This window comes from Tachysurus vachellii, chromosome 12, assembly GCF_030014155.1.
Source record: "Tachysurus vachellii isolate PV-2020 chromosome 12, HZAU_Pvac_v1, whole genome shotgun sequence".
NCBI classification, from domain to species: Eukaryota; Metazoa; Chordata; class Actinopteri; order Siluriformes; family Bagridae; genus Tachysurus; species Tachysurus vachellii.
Window position 1 is genome coordinate 2529979 of NC_083471.1, and position 19894 is coordinate 2549872.

Consider the following 19894-nt stretch of genomic DNA (forward strand, 5'->3'; position numbering starts at 1 on the left):
AAATGTCACCTAATCTCAAGTCACGGCTTCTGTAGAGCTGGAGTGTGTGAAGCGCAGGTCTGCTGTACAAATTAGACATGATGCATAAAGATCACGTATGTCTGTGAGGCGTATACATGCGAGGGAAAACTTTCTGTCTGAAGAAAAAAGCGAAAACGAGCTAAATTTAGATGAGGTCCCGTCTGTGGTCAAGATTATGGGGATCTACTTTCACATCAATTGGATGAGGGTTTTTTTCCCCTCAGTGCACTGAGAGATTCAATGTACTGAGTAATTCAGTGTACCAAGTGATTCAGGAAGTCAGTGTACTGAGTTATTCAAGGAACTGAGTGATTCAGGGAGTCAGTGTATTGAGTGGTTCAGGGAGTCAGTGTATTGAGTGGTTCAGGGAGTCACAGTATTGGGTGATTCAGGGAGTCACAGTATTGGGTGATTCAGGGAGTCACAGTATTGGGTGACTCAGGGTACTGTGTGATTCAGGGAGTCAATGTATTGAGTGGTTCAGGGAGTCAGTGTATTGTGTGGTTCAGGGAGTCAGTGTATTGAGTGGTTTGGGTGGAAAATCTCAGCAGAGTCTCAATTCCTGCTCATCGGATTGGCTGAATCTCGGATCTCGACTTGAACTTGTTTAAGCACACACACACACATACACACACACACACACACACACACACAGGAAAGGAGCCTAGCTCACTTATTTTCTCCCAAACCCTCAGAGCAAGTCATGAAATAATCAACACACAAATACACTACACAGTAACTCTTAATTACTGTACAGAGCTGCTCTTATACACACACACACACACCCCTCCACTGGAGTCCTGCAAACAGCAGCATTGCTGCTAAATAAATAAATCCGAGTGCACAGTCAACAGGATGCATCTGGTCCACGTTAGCAGAATTACCGACTAAAAAAAAAAGAAAGAGAAGCTGAACAGCACGAGGGCACTCATGCAACCGAGCTGCCAGAGCACTCATAAAGAAGATATTACTGCATGAGACGACGGGCTCTGGTCCAGCTCGCACTGGCACTTGGACAAGCAGGAACACGCACACACACACACCAAGCCTGAGGACCTTAAACACTGCTCTGTGTTTCAGTGTAGCGTTATCCATACAGTACACACGCTGGCCAAGTAACTCGGTGTTTACTCCACATGCTGCTTCAGTTTTATGCTGTTTTATGGAAGAGGAATAAAACCCTTGGGGGTTGTGCAGCTATGGGAAAATAAACAGTGACAATACACTACAATAAACAATATTGTTTGATATTGATAAAAGGACAACATATTGATAACAGACAGAGGAAAAACAAACGCAAGGCTGCCGTCCTAAAACTTCCTTCCGTATCCAATTAAAAAAAAAACGTGTTCTCGAGAAAACCTCAACAAATTTTTGATGGGTTTTATTTTGGTGTTTAAACAGCTACAATAGCTCAAATATATGGGCCATAGGTGTAGTCGGTGTGGTGCTGTTACTGTAGAAAAGATGGACAACGTTACTATAGAAACAACAGATAGGGGTACTATAGGGACGACAGGCAAGGTTACCATAGAAACAACAGATAGGGGTACTATAGGGACGACAGGCAAGGTTACCATAGAAACAACAGATAGGGGTACTATAGGGACGACAGGCAAGGTTACCATAGAAACAACAGATGGGGTACTATAGGGACGACAGGCAAGGTTACCATAAAAACAACAGATGGGGTACTATAGGGACGACAGGAAAGGTTACCGTAGAAACAACAGATAGGGGTATTATAGGGACGACAGGCATTGGCAACCATAGAAACAACAGACAGGGGTACTATAGGGATGACAGTTAAGGTTACTATAGAAAAGACTTATTGTTGTTACCATAGAAACAACAGATGTAAGAAACGTTAAAGTTACTGCTTTTTTTTACGCCTTGCTGTTGACCCTGGAAACGCCGTTCCTAAACGTTAAACATCCCGACACAGAAAAGCGTACGCAAATCGAGTAAATGGTGCTGCTAGGTTACTATGGACACGATGCTAGAACGTAAACCTTCCACCCAATCAGACATGAGAACTCGACAGCTCTGTGATACATGATAGCTAATAAAGACCGATCATAACCTTTGGATAATCTGCAGCACAACACAACGCTAATGTAGAGTTAAAGGAGCGAGTCAGGAACGAACATCATCTGAAAGTCATGACTACTGTGGGCTACGACTGCGACGTCTGCGTGCGGGAAACCGGTTGAGGGTTAACCCGAGATGGGATATTTGTCGTTTTGTGTTGTGACTAAGGCTCCTGAAGCGCGGCTCATCGAGTCTAAACATGTGAGGAAGCAAAGACGAGAAGGGGAAAAGAGCCCGGAGCGATCGTGCTGCTCGAGTGGGACGATTCATTGGCATTCCAAGCAAGATTTTGGTTGAGCAAGATTTCAGAAATTCTCCATTACAAACACACACACACACACCCTTCTACAGTGGTTATAGTCTCATGAGACTTTAAAGTGGAAAAGACTTCTCTAGTGCACGAGTAACGATGTAACGGCACACAGAATGAACAGATAACGTGATGTAAACATGTAGAGAGATAAAGAAGAGGAGGAGAGAGGAGGCGATGATGTTATCAAGACCTGTAGAGTTTAAACGCCGTTAGATACGAAGCTCAAGGAACAAAGAAAGATTAACCTCGACTTCAGACGGCATGTGAACAGCTTTCGTTTGTTCGAATAAAATCTTTAAACAACGCAGAAAAACAACGACTGTGCCTTCGAGAAAGTCTCAGACTCGCCGCACTAAGATTTCTACATCTGAGGTGTGTGGTCGGTTTAGGCCACGCCCACTTTGGGTTTAAATACAACTAAACAGATGTAGATGTTGACCTTGAATTCTCTGTTTAAGGAAAAAAAAACTCCTGCTTTATAATTCGTAGTCGATGGATTTCATTACGTTTATTTTATACTTGTTGAAAGTTTAAATTTCTACCACCCTTTTTTACCCCTGGACAACCAGCTGTGTGTCATTTTCAGGACTCGATATGTGACCTGCGTTGGAGCGTAACCGTGGCAACACGCCTAAACACGGGGAACGCCTTCGAGCCGCGAAATCAAAATAAGAAGAAGAAAAAAGATAAAAAACAAAGGACGTGGATTTGCACAGAGAAAAACAACGGTTATCGGAAAACGTCTTAATCAAAAGCTAATTAAATGTAATTACACACAAAGCCCCGGTGAGACCGAACCAAAACAACGATTAGAGCTCGAGCGGCGAAAATACGGCTCGGAGACGCTCAGTGCCGATCGCTGCCACCCCTTCAGCGGGAGAAAGGTCAATAAAGTCTTTAACGCGTCTTGCGGAGGCAAGAAAAGGCAGGCTGTTGAGTCAGCGCCTGATTTACCGGCAAAACTAAAAAAATTCAGCAAGGGAGGATTTTTATGGTAAATATTTGCGGACGTTCTTTTAAACTAGTTTATCAAAACAGACGGGTTTTCCAGGAAAGGCTGAATCAGCAGCATGTGGTCCTGACACCACTGACATATTTATGGTCCGGAAATAATTTCTTTCATTTTATATATATTTATGTCTATAAAAATCAGCACAGAAAAGGCAGAAAAAACCTACAAAACATCAGTGTTCAGTTTATATACGTATTCAAATATTTTAGTGAATAATAATAAATGAATCATCGATGTTCCAGAAAGGCTTATAACTGATCACGACACTGTTATAATCCTCCGATATTAGGAATATAAAGAGACCGGACTGAAGGAAATGTAGAATGGAGCTCGCACACTCGTAGCTCTAACGCTAACACGACAAACACTAAACTCGTCATCGAGACAGAATCCTGACACCGATAGCTACGATGTTTTGATCTCCGTCGAGAGAACGATGAACCACTCGAAAAGACACGATGCTTCGGGGCAGGATATAAAAGGTAAAAAGTAGTGTATTAGTGCACATCGCTAGCTTTAGTTAAGGGTAACAGGGGTAGGGCAAATTTTATGCCATCGTCTATATTTTCTCTTGTTCAGCCAGACCACGAACTGGAGACGATGAGAATTCGAACACTTTAGAATTTGAAATGTTTATAAATATATAAGTAAGTAAAATGCACCGTTAGCACATAGGCAGGTTCAGAGGAACAGGGCAAGAAGGTAATACGAGGCAGGATGGTGTAAGAGCCAACCACAGCAGTGCTGCAGGGTGCTGGATGTGGTTACACACTGGACAACCGTGTAAAGACCAATTAGAGCGCTGGAAACCAGTAAAAGTGGTGAAGAATGATTAGGAGGAGTATGTGTGTGGGTGAAGAGAGAGAGAGTGAGAGAGAGAGTGTGAGAGAGCAAGCGAGAGAGAGAGCGAGAGAGAGAGCAAGCGAAAGAGAGAGAGAGAGCGTGCAAGTGAGAGAGAGCGAGTAAGAGAGCGAGAGAGAGAGCAAGTGAGAGAGAGCAAGTGAGAGAGAGAGAGAGCGCAAGTGAGAGAGAGAGCAAGTGAGAAAGACAGAGAGAGCGAGAGAGAGAGCAAGTGAGAGAGAGCGAGAGAGAGAGCAAGTGAGAGAGAGAGAGAGTGAGAGAGCGAGAGAGACAGAGAGAGGGAGAGGTTCAGAAACAGCCGTTTCTGGGATATTTTCGGGTTCCTGAGTTCCTGTGAGGTTCTTGCTGCATTTGCCCCGCGATCAGATTCCTTTCCTCACGTGACTGGCACAATGAAGTGGGTTTGTTGGACACGAGAGTCACGGATACGACTTCTGCCAGAGCGCTTCCAGGTCCGAACACAAACTCTACAGCTACTCAAGTGTGAAGCCACACCCCAATATTACGATATTAACATGAACATGGGGAGGACACAGACCGTGTCGTTGCCAACTGTGTCCCCTTACAATGTCTCACGTGTGCGGCTTCGTACGGACATCGCTGACGAGATAGCAAAGCGAAGTGTCAAGAATGAAGTAAAGCGGTGAACTGACAGAACGTCGGCCCACACGTGCTGCAGAAAGGCTTCTTATTAAACGTTTCAGAGTCTGTTTTGTCCAGTTATAAATAATTCACTCAGAAATGAGGAAACCTCAGTCTGAACTTTGCCTCCCGCTGAACTGGTGACTCGGTCGTGCGATGATGATGATGAACGCGGTGTAACAGTGACACGTTTCCTACATATTCTGCTTTATGTCTTGTTTTTAATCAATTCTGGCAAAGAGAACAACAGATTCAATCTTACGACGAATCTGCACACGATGTAAAGCTTTATTACAGAGTTCTGTCAGCCAGACAAACCTCCTTATACATGTGGACTTTATACTGACAGTACAATCAAGAGAGAGAGAGAGAGAGAGAGAGAGAGAGACAGAGAGAGAGAGACAGAGAGAAAGAGAGAGAGAGAGAGAGAAAGACAGAGAGAAAGACAGAGACAGAGAGACAGAGAGAGAGAGAGAGAGAGAGAGAGAGAGAGAGAGAGAGAAAGACAGAGTCAGAGAAAGAGAGAAAGACAGAGAGAGAGACAGAGAGACAGAGAGAGAGAGAGAGAAAGAGAGAGAGAGAGAGAGAAAGACAGAGACAGAGAGAGAGCGAGAGAGAGAGAGAGACAGAGAGAGAGAGAGAGAGACAGAGAGAGAGAGAGAGAGAGAGAAAGACAGAGACAGAGAGAGAGCGAGAGAGAGAGAGAGGGTGAGCTGTAGCGGAAATGCTTGCAGCAGCTGTTAGGAGTATTACTCCCCACCTTGAGGCCAAGTAAAAGACAAATGGCAGCCAAGTCATGTGACGGCGCCACAGAGGAAAGCGCCCATTGGTGGAAAAGCAGCTTGTGCCGTGGCTGTTTGAAATATTCACTTAACACGTGTCTCTTAGCAACAAGGAAAGAGAAGCACTCAGTATAACATGCCGTAGACGCACAGAACAACAGAAAAACAGAAAAATAAGTCAAACAAACAGAAAAATAAGTATTTTTGAGGATTTTACACAAAACTCTGCAGCAAATTAAATGTCTGTTTTGCAGCGAGACAAAAAGAAGGAAGAGAAATCCTTATACATCGCGTAAGGACAATCCTCGCAGACGTGAGCGGTGCGGTCAGTGTGGCTCAGGTACGGTGCGTTAACCCCACCGCTCGTCACCACTGAGTCCCCACAGTATCCTTGTGGATTAATAAACGAGCCTGAGAGACCGGCACAAATGAGACCGGCACAGGCAGGTGCTGCCGGTCGGCGTCCTCCGGTCAGCCACGTGCCAAACCGACACATGGCAGCGGAGTCAAAACACATTAACGCATTCCTGCCTTCTGCACCACAGCCTCAACGACAAACCGCCAGATAAGCCCGAGAGCGCCGGTGTTACAGAACCGGATTTAAGACCAGAAGCAGCACAAAGTGTGTCGAGCTCGTGTGAAAAGATCTTTCTCTACATCACAGATGCACAAACGTCTACGCTTCGACTCCATGTACCTCGGTGTTGTAGCTTTAAGCCGCCTTCACACTGCACACGACAAACGGACACGACTGTCGGATTTCGCCCCCTAGCGACAGTCGCACGGAATATGCAATATAATCGTGTAGACGTCAACATGGGAGAGAAGTTAATTCTCGCGGTCTCGGAAAACCCATTACTAGATGATCGTGACAAAAATGTTCTCCATTAAGGCGCAACTCTTGCACTAAACGGTGACACTCACCGAGACTTTTTCTCCGAGTCAGGTGGTGTTATAAACACACTGATTTGCAATGTTTTCTTTGGCGTCTCCAGTAAAAGAGAGTAAAAGCAAGAGCCTGTATTCTCCCTCCATTGATCATGGTGAATGAAGGAATTAATTAATGAAGGAGTAAATACAAACAATCAATACAACAATAAATCCAGAAAGACCGTGAATAAATTTTGAGGAAACATGGACACAACATTAAAAATAATACAATATAAATATTAATAATTTATTACTTTTTTATCAATAACAATGTATTTAAAACAAAAAGATTGTTTTTGGTAAAGTTTAAAAATTACTAAAGTTAATATTAATACTTTTCAATAATTCTTATCATCTCGCGCACACGAACCTGATAGGACAACATTAGAATACAACACATCCGGTCGGCATATCGGATGCGGTGTAGTCGCACAAGTTAAATTTTTTTAACGGATACAACGCTCAAAACGGATCCGAAAATTACGGATCCGCAGGTGGTCGGCACCTCACGCAGCGACCTTGCGACTCTCCATAGGAAATGAATGACTTCGGGTTTATCTGCGGTCGTTTGTCGTGTGCAGTGTGAAGGCGGCTTTACAGCCTGCTCCGCGTTACTCGACACGTTCACCAGATGACACGTCACAGCCGAATCGTTGCGCTCCATCGAGCGTGTTGACAAATTACCTCCGCCGTCGCCATGACCGCCGCTTATCTGCATCTCGAATCGAAACCCTAAACCGACCGTTGCGTTTAATGCAAAGTCAAGAAAAGAAGGCTGAGAGAAAAACCTGTGATAAGGGGATAAGTGTTAGTGCACTAGCATGCGATTTCAGACGGAACCCTGGTTTGTTACGTTATAAAAACACAGCTGGAAAGAAACGTCTGTGTGTGTGTGTGTGTGTGTGTGGAGAGACTGAGTTCAACAGTAGGAACCCTGATTACCTCCTTAAAATGTTTCTGAGCGTTTATGGCTTTCTACAGCTTCCCGCCCTGCAGACGTCAGATGAACCGATCCAGAAGGCGTCAGTACGAGTGCACTACACTGACCAGCTGCGACGAATTACAAGTGAGCAATAGTTTCAGAGGAAGAGGAAGGACAGTCACTGCCTGACTGACTGGAGAAATACATTTTACAGTGAAAGGGACTGGAAGTCACAACCTGAATCTCCGAGATTACGACACTAGCGGTGAGCAGAACCGCAGGAGCGGATGGACGGCGAAGCCCACGCCCTGAAATGCCTCGTCTCACGTGTCCTTTATTTACTTTTGTGTGAAGCTTTGCCGAAGGCGTCTGGACAACTGGAACTTTTCCATAAAATACCCTTTGAGAACAATAAGACCCTAAAAGACCAATAAGATGTCTGGCGTCTCCAGTCTGACCAATCAGATGTCTTGCTTTTCCCAACGGTAACCGAACGCCGGAGCGGAAGGGACGCCTCGTGGACATCTGTGAGCTCACGTGTGCAGAAGGGGGCAGAAAGCTGGGTCTAACTAACCGTTGCCTTGTTAATTACAGAACAAATCACTTTTTAAAACCTTAAAGCTTAACATAAATACTGTTTCTGCTGCATAGTGATGAGAAATAAATAAACAAAAATTCCATAGCAAACACATCCATGTACCGCATCTCCATAGCAACAGGATAAAATATACGACACTATTATGTTAGGATATTCATGAAGTCTGCGATGGAAGAAATTGTGAAGTTCTATATTTATCGCCGAGAACGAGGTTATAAACTCGTGACTTCTTTGGGATCCTGTATAAGGGTGCGCGGGTTTGTCTGTAACGTTAGACGTGAACTCGCTTGTCTGCATTTTTGCAGACGCGGCGTGAGTGTGTGCTGACAGGTTGGCGGAGTGTGTGTGACAGAGCCGGCGCATTCCCACAGAGGAACAGCAGAAGATCTTAGTGTATCGATCTCTAAACCGTGGCTCTCGTGTAGATGCTCTGCAGCTCGGCTTTGCTTTCTCTCGTCCACCGAGAGAGCCGTGAGATTAGGGAGAAAAACTCCTTAGTGCTGTTAAGGCTGATCTGATTTCAGTTCTTAAGCTGGAAACGCTGGAGGAGCTTTCTAAAGGCTTAGCCGTTGTGTATTTTTGCAGCGCTGTTGTGCAACGTGTTTTGGAAAAAGAGAGAGCGAGAGAGAAAGAGAGAGAGAAAAAAAAGAGAGCTAGCTAAAGAGGAGAAGATGATGTGTCGATTCAATCTGTCCCCCGTTTAATGGGAAAATATGGTTTGTTTTCTAGCCTGAGGCTCGGGGAGAAGTGTTCAAAATGCACGACTCAGCACAGTCCACACTCACACACACACACACACACACACCACAAAACAAAGAGAGAGATGACAGGACCACAGTAGGTGATGGGGGTATAGAGACAGCAAGCTGCTGAACTCAGAACCTACATTACTGCTGAACACATGCTGCATGTGAACACACACACACACACACACACACACACACACACACACACACACACACTCTCAATAAAATAAAAAGAAACACCAAAGTCACTGAAAGCTCTAAAACCCTGACCGGATCATATTTTCCCTAACTTTACGTAGAGACTCGGATCGTCTCATTCCGCTTCCTTTCCCATAGCTGCATGTGTTACATGAGAGAGTTTACTGTCCTGTGCGCGCGCGCACACACACACACACACACACTTACGGACTTGGCTACGTGTCCTTCACATGCTGTCAAAGGGAAGGAAAGTAAAGTGGCAAGTCTGTACTGAAGAGAACACACAAGCACACAAATGTGTCAGGAACTAAATATACAAGCAGATAAACATGCAAGTATGTCTGCACACGAGTAAGCGAGGAGACGAGTACACACCGCCGTGTACTACATACTGTACATATATACAACATAAATAGGCTTAATAAGCTGTGATGCTTATTAAACGTTTACTTTCGAAAACCGTTCACAGTCGCCCAAAATCTACTACGAACCGCTCAGCACAGGAAATCTTTTACAGCAGCCATATTGAAATGTTGCTTCTCTGAAACACAGAGTGCGTTTGCAGTCGATAACAGAAAAGTGAACCGGTGGTCAGTTTGATTGTGTTTCACGTCTCTGATCAGCAGGTGATGGAGAGCTGAGAGGTATCTGTGAGCTAAAAGCTAAGACCGAGCTTCCGGTGTCACTGAACACTGCTCATTATGTATTAGGATTATTCTTAAAACTTGTTCTTATGTGGTACCGACAAACGTACACATCCTCTTCCTTTACCTATGTGCAAATGTCAAAGTGTGTTAAAGGTTAACTCCGTTGTTTGAGAAATGCTTCAGAAAACTGAGTCGGGACGACAAACAATAATATAATATAGGTGTTAATATAGGATCAGCTTTCCAGCGCTGGAGAGAACTGAAGGAGCAGGAAGTTGGTCACATATTCACAGATTGGAGTTTCCCGAGTCAATAACTCCTGAGCTAAACACTCTTATTACACAAATAACACCTCTTTTCTATCGTAGTAATGTAGAGACGCAGCTACAACCGTGTTTTGTGTAGTAACAGTGTTTAGCTCAGGAGTTATTGACTCGGGAAACTCCAATCTGTGAATATGTGACCAACTTTACTTAAGACGGCGAGGCGCTTTTTTTCTTCTCGATAGGTGAGTAACGTTGGTTTTGCTTTGTTACACAGAACTAATATATGCCTTTGTCCTTTACATGATTATGCTTGTGTGTCATTTTTGCTTGTTTATCTGCAATCGTATTGTTCTTCCCTTCAGCTATGATAAAGACACATTTCTTTCCATTAGTTGCCTGGGTTACGTATGTATGTGTGGGCGGAGCTATCGATACAGGGGTGGGACCCGTTTGGGTTAGGGGCGTGTTTGTTTTTGTGATTTCAGATGTCAACATTGGCTTTCAAACAACGGAGACCCCACCTTTAATGTCAGTGAGTGCCACTGTTTAGATCATGGTGATGATGATTACGATGATGATGATGGTCATCTGTGTGTTTGCAGTATTACACTGTTTACAAAACTATAACAGCACAAGTTCAGTTCAGTTTGCAGCTAAAATGGTTGTCAGTGGCACCAAAAATACGTGTGTGTGTGTGATATGCACCGTTGTCCAAATCTCAATTATGATCCACAATATATCTTTGTTTAGGACTTTTTCCTTTCCTTCTTTTAGCAGCCAGTGGAACAGATTTAGCCTGGAGCTGGAACTGGAGTTTGCAAGTGCACAAATCATCCAGCTGCTTTACTTGTATTTACTCGTCCTGTGAACGCAGCCAAACATGATATTTTTCCCTTGCTTTTTTTTTTTTTTTTTTTGGATTAGATGTAAAGGCACGAGTACAAAGGAGAATGTGACAGGGTACGACTCTGAGCGCTCTCTGAGCGTTCATGTTGTGCTTTGTTTTTTAATAAATTAAATCCATGCACTTCACCTTCGAGCAAAACGACGCGCAGTAATGACACCTTCGCCGTCAAGTGGAGGTTAACCGTGCTCACGCTGGCATCAACAAAAGAGGAACTCGATCCTCAGCCACTTTAAGATCAAACCTGACTGAACTGGACCTGAGAACACACACACACAAACACACACACTATGTTCTCTGATGAATTTGTAACTGGCAGCTGATGGAATGGCTAGAAAGCTGCCCTGGAAACAGGAGGTTTTGATCAGAAGCCTTTACTCTGATAGAGCGAGGAGCGAGCACGCTAACAAGACTCGGGCTGTAGGAACGACCCGAGCTTCTGCATGCCAATAAACTCGGATCTGACAGGCTCCGATCAACCAAGCGCTAAAGTGCAGTGTGCTGCTTGAAGTCCGATTACTTCTGTATTCCTACTAGCGCTATACGCTTGAGGAGTCTCAAGTAGCTTTCAGTTCAATCCTGCTTTCAATGAGCTACAGAAAGCTGGTAACTCGAATGCTAGGTGTCACGCTGCTGTCAGACCTAAAGCAGCACCAGGCATCTTATCTTTTACACGCTGTGATATCAAGACCAGAACAGATACGAGAAGATATGCGATACACCACATGAACCCAGAATTGGAAGAGTTAGAATTCAAGCTTATTTATAAGAGCTTATTATAATCTCTCAAAGGGTTCATTCATCTCAGCTCAGCATGATGCTACTTCTTTCTCAACGTGTGGCTTCTCTGGTATTCCAGAAACGCGTTTGTTATCTACAGTTCACAAACGCGAGTGTGTTTCATCCACGCTGCTGAGGCAGGAGGAGCAGCGAAACACAGAGATAAGTGGAAACCGAGAGAGAGAGAGAGAGAGAGAGAGAGTCGGCCATGTTGAGAGGCTCTGGCACGGGCGGCAGAAACGCCACAAATGGAAAAATAAACAGCAGCGCGACAGAAGCAAACCGCTCTGACAGATATGAGGAACTGAATAGCGTCTGAAAAATTTAACGAGTGAGCGGTTAAACGTGGGGGGAAGCAGATCTGGTGCAGCAGGCTGAAGCTTGCTCTGCAAAACAGACCAACCTCAAAACACGTTTGTCAAGAGCCCGACCATTCTGAGCTTGCCAATGATTAACTGTAGTGTTTTCTTGCGGCTCGCTCTCTCCTGGTAAAAGTAAAGAAAGCAGAAGGAGAGAAGGCAGTGTGTGTGTCTGAACACAATGTACCTTCACACAGATGTGCAGCTAAGTTAGGAGGTTTGGTAAACTTGGCATGTTTCACGATAACTGCATCAAAAATGTGATCCATAGATTTATTTCCGAGAGCAGAGCTGAATTCTCAGATCTTATTAATCAGATTCAATACAGCAGTGAAGCCGTGAATGGCAGGTTTATGTGAATGCACTCGTTATGATACATACTCATTCAGAGGCATGGCAGAAGCACCGTGTAACAGTGATGCCGGCAGAGCGACAGGGCCAACAGAGAGATAGGGCCAACAGATTTGACAGAGCGACAGGTCCAAAAGAGTTAGCAGTGTCAGGGCCAACAGAGCAACAGGGCCAACAGAATCGACATGGCCGACAAATTTGACAGGGCCGACAGAGCAGCAGTGTCAACCAAGTTGACAGAGCAACAGGGCCGACAAAGTTAGCAGAGCTGACAAGGCCACAGAGTTCACAGAGCAACAGAGTTGGCAGAGTTGACAGGGTTGACAGAGCCGACAGGGTCGAAAGGTTTGACAGGCCCGACAGGGTCGACAGGGTGGACAGAGCCGACAGGGTCGACAGGGTGGACAGAGCCGACAGGGTTGACAGAGCCGACAGGGTGGACAGAGCCGACAGGGTGGACAGAGCCGACAGGGTGGACAGAGCCGACAGGGTGGACAGGGTTGACAGAGCCGACAGGGTGGACAAAGTTGACAGGGCTGACAGGGTTGACAGGGTCGACAGGGCCAATAGAGCCGACAGGCCCGACAGGGTTGACAGAGCCGACAGGGTGGACAAAGCTGACAGGGTGGACGGGGCCAACAGGGTCGACAGGGCCGATAGAGTCGACAGGGCCGACATGGTTGACAGGGTCGACAGAGCCGACAGGGTTGACAGGGTCAACAGGGTCGACAGGGTGGACAAAATTGACAGGGTGGACAGGGCCCACAGGGTTGACAGGACCGACAGTGCCAACGGCGTTGACAGGGTTGACAGGGCCGACAGGGTTGACAGGGCCGACAGGGTTGACAGGGCCGAAAGGGTTGACAGGGCCGACAGGGTTGACAGGGCCGACAGGGTTGACAGGGCCGACAGGGTTGACAGAGCAGACAGGGTTGACAGAGCCGACAGTTGTTCTAAAACATTATCTAGGTGATTAAACTCACCAGAGCCAAAAACTGTGAGCAGGATTTAATTACCCAGAACCAGAAACGGTTCTGTTCCTGTACGTTTATATGTTTTATTTACGTTGGATTTTTAATTGATATTTATTATTAATAATAATATAATAAATGCTTAAATTTCAATTATTGCAAGTGCATCTGATTTTTAGAATCGTCTCTGTGCCGTTTTAAAAATTCACAGATTCACAAATTCACAAAAGACTTGCGCAACAGCCTTCGTGCCATCCGTTAAAAACACGGCTCTTCTTCTGGGCCAGCCCGTTCTGTTCAGCAGCTCAGAAAGCGGCTGCGATTCACCATGCCGAACTCCTGCTATTACCATCCTTCCATGCCGTGACCCTTCAAACCCACATTGCTAATTAGTTTTTATGTTGCGGATTAGAGCAGGATGCATTGCACACTCGGAGTTAACAAACACAATGGAAAACAAGACCGCAATGTGAGCGCGTTATGTTACTCTGCAACGTATTTAAACGAGAGAACAAACAACACGGAGCTTAGGATCTTCGAAGACTTGGGTTTAATCTTGGTGGCATTCATGGGGCAAAAACCTACGCAAAACTGAGAACAAACAGACAGTGGGCTGTCAGACTGACACAAGAGCTTTGAAACAGAATAACGTAAAGGTGCGGTCTCCGTTGTTTGAAAGCCAATGTTGACATTTGAAATCACCAAAACAAACACGCCCCTAACCCAAATGGGTCCCACCCGCTCCTCCCCACACATACACCAGACAAGTATAACCCAAGTATAACCCAGACAACTATTATGGCGGACCCTGTTGGGGCAGCTGACCGAGGGGATATTAATATCAATATTAATCAATTTATCAGATTTATCATCAGATTTATCAATAAATGAACACAATGAGTAATACTATGGTAATACAAATGTGTTTTTGTAGTACTGTGTGTTGTACCGTGAAAGGTTTATCTCCGTTTCACGCTGAAGACGTTCAGTTCTCTCCAGCGTTAGAAAGCTGATCCTATATTAACACAGGTCCTATTCTTGCCTTATCGTAAACCTTTCTTCGCTTTCTTTCTTTGTTTTTATCCTCTATGTCAATGCTAAAACCGCTTTCTGCTAATGTCACACATGCACACTGAACACTCTCTCCACCCATATTGAAAAGACACGCCCCTTTCTGCCCATTGGCTACACGTTTGTTTTGATAAATTAAGTCCGCTCAGCAGACGCGCCGGCCATATCCGCTGCTTCCTTCTACGCTTTGTAAAATCTCTGTCGGGGATGGACGTAGATGACGGGCTGGAAACCATGGACAGAAATGAGAAAGCCTTATTTTGTTGATGAAATCACGGTTCGAAAACAAACGGACGTGTAGCTGCTATGCCACTCGCGCATACCTACAGAGATTCGGTTCAGCTTTAGTGTAAGTCGAGCAGACGAAACCCGACTGTTTTTTTTTGTTAGTTTGTTGTTTTTTTTTTAAATCGTAACAATTCGACATCACACAGCTGTCCTGTCGCACGTCCTTGGCGTGTAGAAACTTCCGTAGCTAAATATAACGCAGAGAAGTGTTGATGAATGGCTGCTGGCTTCAGGGGGAAAAGTTTTACTGGTATTGAGCTCCAGAAAGATAATTACAAGGGACTCTCGCTGGGAATCAAAACATCATTTAGGAAACATATCCAACAAAAGACCTTACGCTCACCACAAAAACCACACACACACACACACACACACACACACACACACACGCTTATTACCATCCTGATGTCAAATTCTACAGCCTTGTCCTATTTTAATCAGCGCTGTACAGAGACAGCTGGAGATTGAGATTGATGTTCAGCGCTGCAGCCTTCTCTTCGTTAACGTTGATTAGTGATCTTTGGTAATTAAATGTCAGAAGGAGAGAAGAAACAAAAACAAATATAACCAAACTAGCTTGTTAAAACAAATAAACCGTCACTCGAACAGTCACTTCAGCTGCGTTATGTGAAGTTATAAACGTCTAACTCCGATTCCCGCCAAATCAAATGAAGCGATGTGGACGCCGGTGACTGGACTTGCTGTGCTGAAGCTCTAGATGTTTGAGGTCGGTTTTATTTTGACTGAAATGAGTTGTTTTTGTTGGATGGCGTGAGCGCTGTGATTCATTCAAACACACAAAACCAAATCTCTCGGGCTGGAGCGTGAGCTTTCGCTCGGCTGGATGTAGCGGTTTCGTCCGATTTACCACGGACGACAAAGAAATCGATGACATTCCTGCCTTTTTACTTACACTACAGATTATATGAGAATTTTGTTTGCAAAGTTATACGATACGCTGCGTCAATTTATTTAGAAACATCAGCGAGAATCACAATAGGATATTTTTTCTACGATTGTTATTATTCGAGTTTTGTGTGATCTTCAAGCTCCTTCTGTTCACGGTATTTAACTACGTTACCCATAATGCCGCTCTGAGAGCAGTGCAGTCGGAGTTCGCCTTCAGAGTTTCAAGAGAGTGATGCAGGGTGCTTTAGTACTTTATCCTGCCCGTGATTCTCTCTCTCTCTCTCTCTCTCTCTCTCTCTCTCTCTCTTCCAGTTTTCTATCTTCACCTCACTGGTCACCAAAGAAGCCGAAGCTCCGTGACGTAGATCTGCAATGCATCCTGGGACTCCGAGTCCAGAAGTTTGCTCCGAGTTTCGATGTTGGCGTTCTGGTTAACACGACGTCAGAATGACGTAACGAGCATGACGTAACAACCTCTAATTTGGTTTAACTTTAGCATCGACACATATGAAAGCTAGCTGTGCGGATCTACGCGAACCAGCCGGCCATGACATCTGACATCGTGAAAGGTGGGCGGGGCTAACAACAACAAAACGCAGCAAGAAGAGTAAACGACAGTTCTGCGACGTTTTTCATTACTATCATTAATCTCTTTACCGCGGTTACGACTCAATGAAAAATAATTCTAGTTGACTTCAGTTCTAATTTTATTCTCTGACCTTTTTTTGACCCAGACATGTCGGAAATTTCTATAAAATTATTAAAAAAAAAAAAAAAAAAAAAAAAAAAAAAACAGAACTGAAATTTTCCCATGCTTTTTTAAAATTTATAATCCTCGACACAGACTCACATGTTATAGCACAGGTAATAACACGTCTACGTCGGGTATCTAATAAAGTTCAAAAACAAAGGCACGAAAAAAACATCGGAACTGAGGTTTGATACGATACGAGATCGTGGTGCGTTTTCCGTCGAATCCGATGCGATTTCTCGATACAATTTCTCAGATTATCCAACGCAAATTTCGATAAGACGCCGTAATAAAAAAAGTGCTTTTTTTCCCTTTTCTTTTCTTTTTTAGCCGAAACGTTTATCGTCGACACACAAAAGACAAACTGTTTATTAGTGATGTGACACAAATACAGAAATGTTTTAGACGAGATTAAACCGTGGGATTAGAAACAGCCCAGGATTCGTCTTCTCGGGCGGATTTGAGTCTTCAACCTGGATTTCGTTCTGATTGACGAAGTCTAATTAAATCATTTCTTTACACAAATGAGCACTTTTCTAATCACCCCATTGCACATTAGGATGTTTTATGACTGATAAAATAAAAAAATATCAAACTAATAATAAAAAACAACTGAATCTCGAAGACAAAAAAAATAATGTGCAGAAATTAAGACTTTTGCTGCAGCTGTAAACATTGACTGATAAAAATAAATAAATAAAATAGAGTTTATGAAACTTTTAACATGTAAAACATTTCGTTTTTAACTCCTGATTGTTTCCCAGCTGTCTTTAAAATAAACTTTATGATTTATCATCATGTTTGTTTGTTGTTATTATTATTATCAGTGACAACAGATAAGTATAATCAGGTGATAAAACAGAGACTAAACCCACAGACTGTTTGTTTTATAAGTTTATAAGTCAGTAAAGTAACAAACCCAAAGTCGGTGTGAGGTAAAGATTCTATATTTAACTCTATATTTAACTCTACAGGAGCTGCACACAGATTAGCACCAAGCTAACGGCTAAGTGTAAAGTGTAAAACTCCTAAAGCGTTATGGAGCTTACAGAAGTTTCCAGAACAGCGACACAAACGCGGTTCGCTGTAAATCCGTCATGTGGAAAACTTTTTTCCGTCTGAAGGCTTTTTTTTTTTTGCTCTCAGAAAGCGAACAGGAGGGAAGGAGAAAAAAAAAACACCCGACTTTTTAGGCCTGATAACTAACTTTAGTGTTGTTTTGGACGTTAACGTGTGTATGTTCACACGTACGGTGTTTATTTACCGTGTCGCTCCCCGGGCCGCCGTCCACAGCGGAGCCGCCCGAGACGAGCCTTGTGTCGGCGGATCTCCGTGTCAGGGCCGGGCAGCAGGAGCACCCCGGATCCGGGCCTAAGTGCGCTGAGGACGGCGTAACTTTCCCTCAGAGTCCGGGGGGGGCACCGAGTCCGTGCCCCGCTCACTGTGTCCCCCGCGTTCCCTTCTGTACCGTCGGGTTTAATGTAAACTCACCGAACTGCTGCTGCTGCTGCTGCTTTAATCCGCACGCTGTTTATTTTCTCCTTTTTTCCCCCCGCAGCTTCCGACACATACGAATCAAAATAACTGTCGCGCAATATGGCGGCCGCGCGCGCGGCTATCGCGAGACTTCCCTCCTTTCTTAAAGGGGCGAGACCCGGGAACTCCTAGTAGCACGTGCACGTTGGTTAAGCTGAATATATTGCATTTACATTTACATTTCTGTCACTTAGCTAACACCTTTATACAGAGTGACTTATTCATATTTATACAACTCAGGGTTAAGGGCCTTGCTCAGGGACCCAGGAGTGTAGGGAGTGTGTAGGGACCTGGGATTCGAACTCATGCCCTGCTGGTAAGTAGTCATACACCTTAACCACTAGGCTACCACAATTTATTTCAATTTATACAACTGAGGGTTAAGGGCCTTGCTCAGGGGCCCATGATTTGAAGTCATGCCCTTCTGGTAAGTAGTCCAACACCTAAACCCCCATAATATGACATTATATATATATATATATATATATATATATATATATATATATATATATATATATATATATATATATATATATATATATGTATATATATATATATATATATATATATACATATATATATATATATATATATATATGTATATATAGTAATGGGGGCGCGGTGGCTTAGTGGTTAGCACGTTGGCCTCACACCTCCAGGGTTGGGGGTTCGATTTCCACCTCTGCCTTGTGTGTGTGGAGTTTGCATGTGTGAGTGAATGAGAGTGTGTGTGTGCCCTGCGATGGGTTGGCACTCCGTCCAGGGTGTATCCTGCCTTGATGCCCGATGACGCCTGAGATAGGCACAGGCTCCCCGTGACCCGAGGTAGTTCGGATAAGCGGTAGAAAATGAGTGAGTGAGTGAGATATATAATAGTAATAATAATAAAATCACACCCAGAAGAAATGTTAAATCTTGGTTGTTCTACACCTACATTACCTCTCTTGTTTTGTCAGGATAAATTTTATACACGTCAAATATTTTAGTCGTTTTAAATCGCACATTTAATAACAAATAACTATAAAATACAGAAGGAGCAGAGAAACAGAAAAATAACAAGTACCCACGAAATCCCGGCCATATTACATTGTAATAAGCTTAATTGTGACATAACAAATTACATCACAGTTGTGCCTCAGTGTAAAGCTCGAACCTGTTGATGTGTTGGTGCTTCTTAGGAGACATTTATTTCTGGAAGTAAAATCTCGCAAAAAAAAAAAAAAAAATCAAACGTTTAAAATGTACAATTTGGTGTTTTTCAGGACACGTCTCCATGTGTGCGTAATGAACGTCTAAGGCGCCCTTAAAAACTTTAGCTTTCACTGAATTCAGAGCTCTTCTTAAACACACTGCAGTTTATCGTGGATCGGTTACAATCACTTGTGAGGCACCGCTTAGAAAGACCAGCATGCATTTGTTTCCCTGTCAGCTGGGTGGATACTTGGCATTTGGCATTTTGAGTCCAACACACACACACACACACACACACACACACACACACACACACACACACACACACACTAACCCACAGAGACCTTCTGACATACAAAACATGGGGGGAGTCACCCCCCACAAACCTACCCCCTACAGATGAGAGGAAAATCTGTCCAGTACCTTTAGTTGTTTGCCTTATCCATTTACTTAAACACACTCATCCGCACTGATTCAGGAAAACAAAATCCTGAGAATGCTTTATTCACACACACACACACACACACACACACACACACACACACACACACACACTGACTCTTGGGAACTTGTGTGGGCGGTTTGATCTTCTTGTACTCTCTTTCCAGCTCTCACTCTTACACATGCTCGTATTTGATGAGTCACGCTCCCGGTTCCCAACAAAGGCGCTTTTGAGCGACTGCTCGACCCGCTGACCGGCACGGCCTTAACCGAGTAGCCGACACTCTCGCAGAACATCTTACACTCACGGAAG

At 44.1% G+C, this 19894-nt stretch overlaps 1 protein-coding gene across 6 annotated transcripts in view; it reads right to left on the bottom strand.

Moving 5' to 3' along the window:
• tab2 (TGF-beta activated kinase 1 (MAP3K7) binding protein 2) overlaps positions 1 to 18023 on the bottom strand; it is a 32902-nt gene extending 14879 nt beyond the window's left edge. For 2 of the 6 annotated variants that reach the window (XM_060882887.1, XM_060882886.1), the window contains exon 1: positions 17678 to 18023. The gene's annotated coding sequence lies outside the window, so the exon portion shown is untranslated. Of the gene's footprint in view, positions 1 to 17462; positions 17587 to 17664 lie in introns of those variants that run through there. The other 4 variants (XM_060882888.1, XM_060882889.1, XM_060882891.1 and 1 more) reach the window with 3 other exon arrangements.
• Positions 18024 to 19894: the final 1871 nt, after the last annotated feature.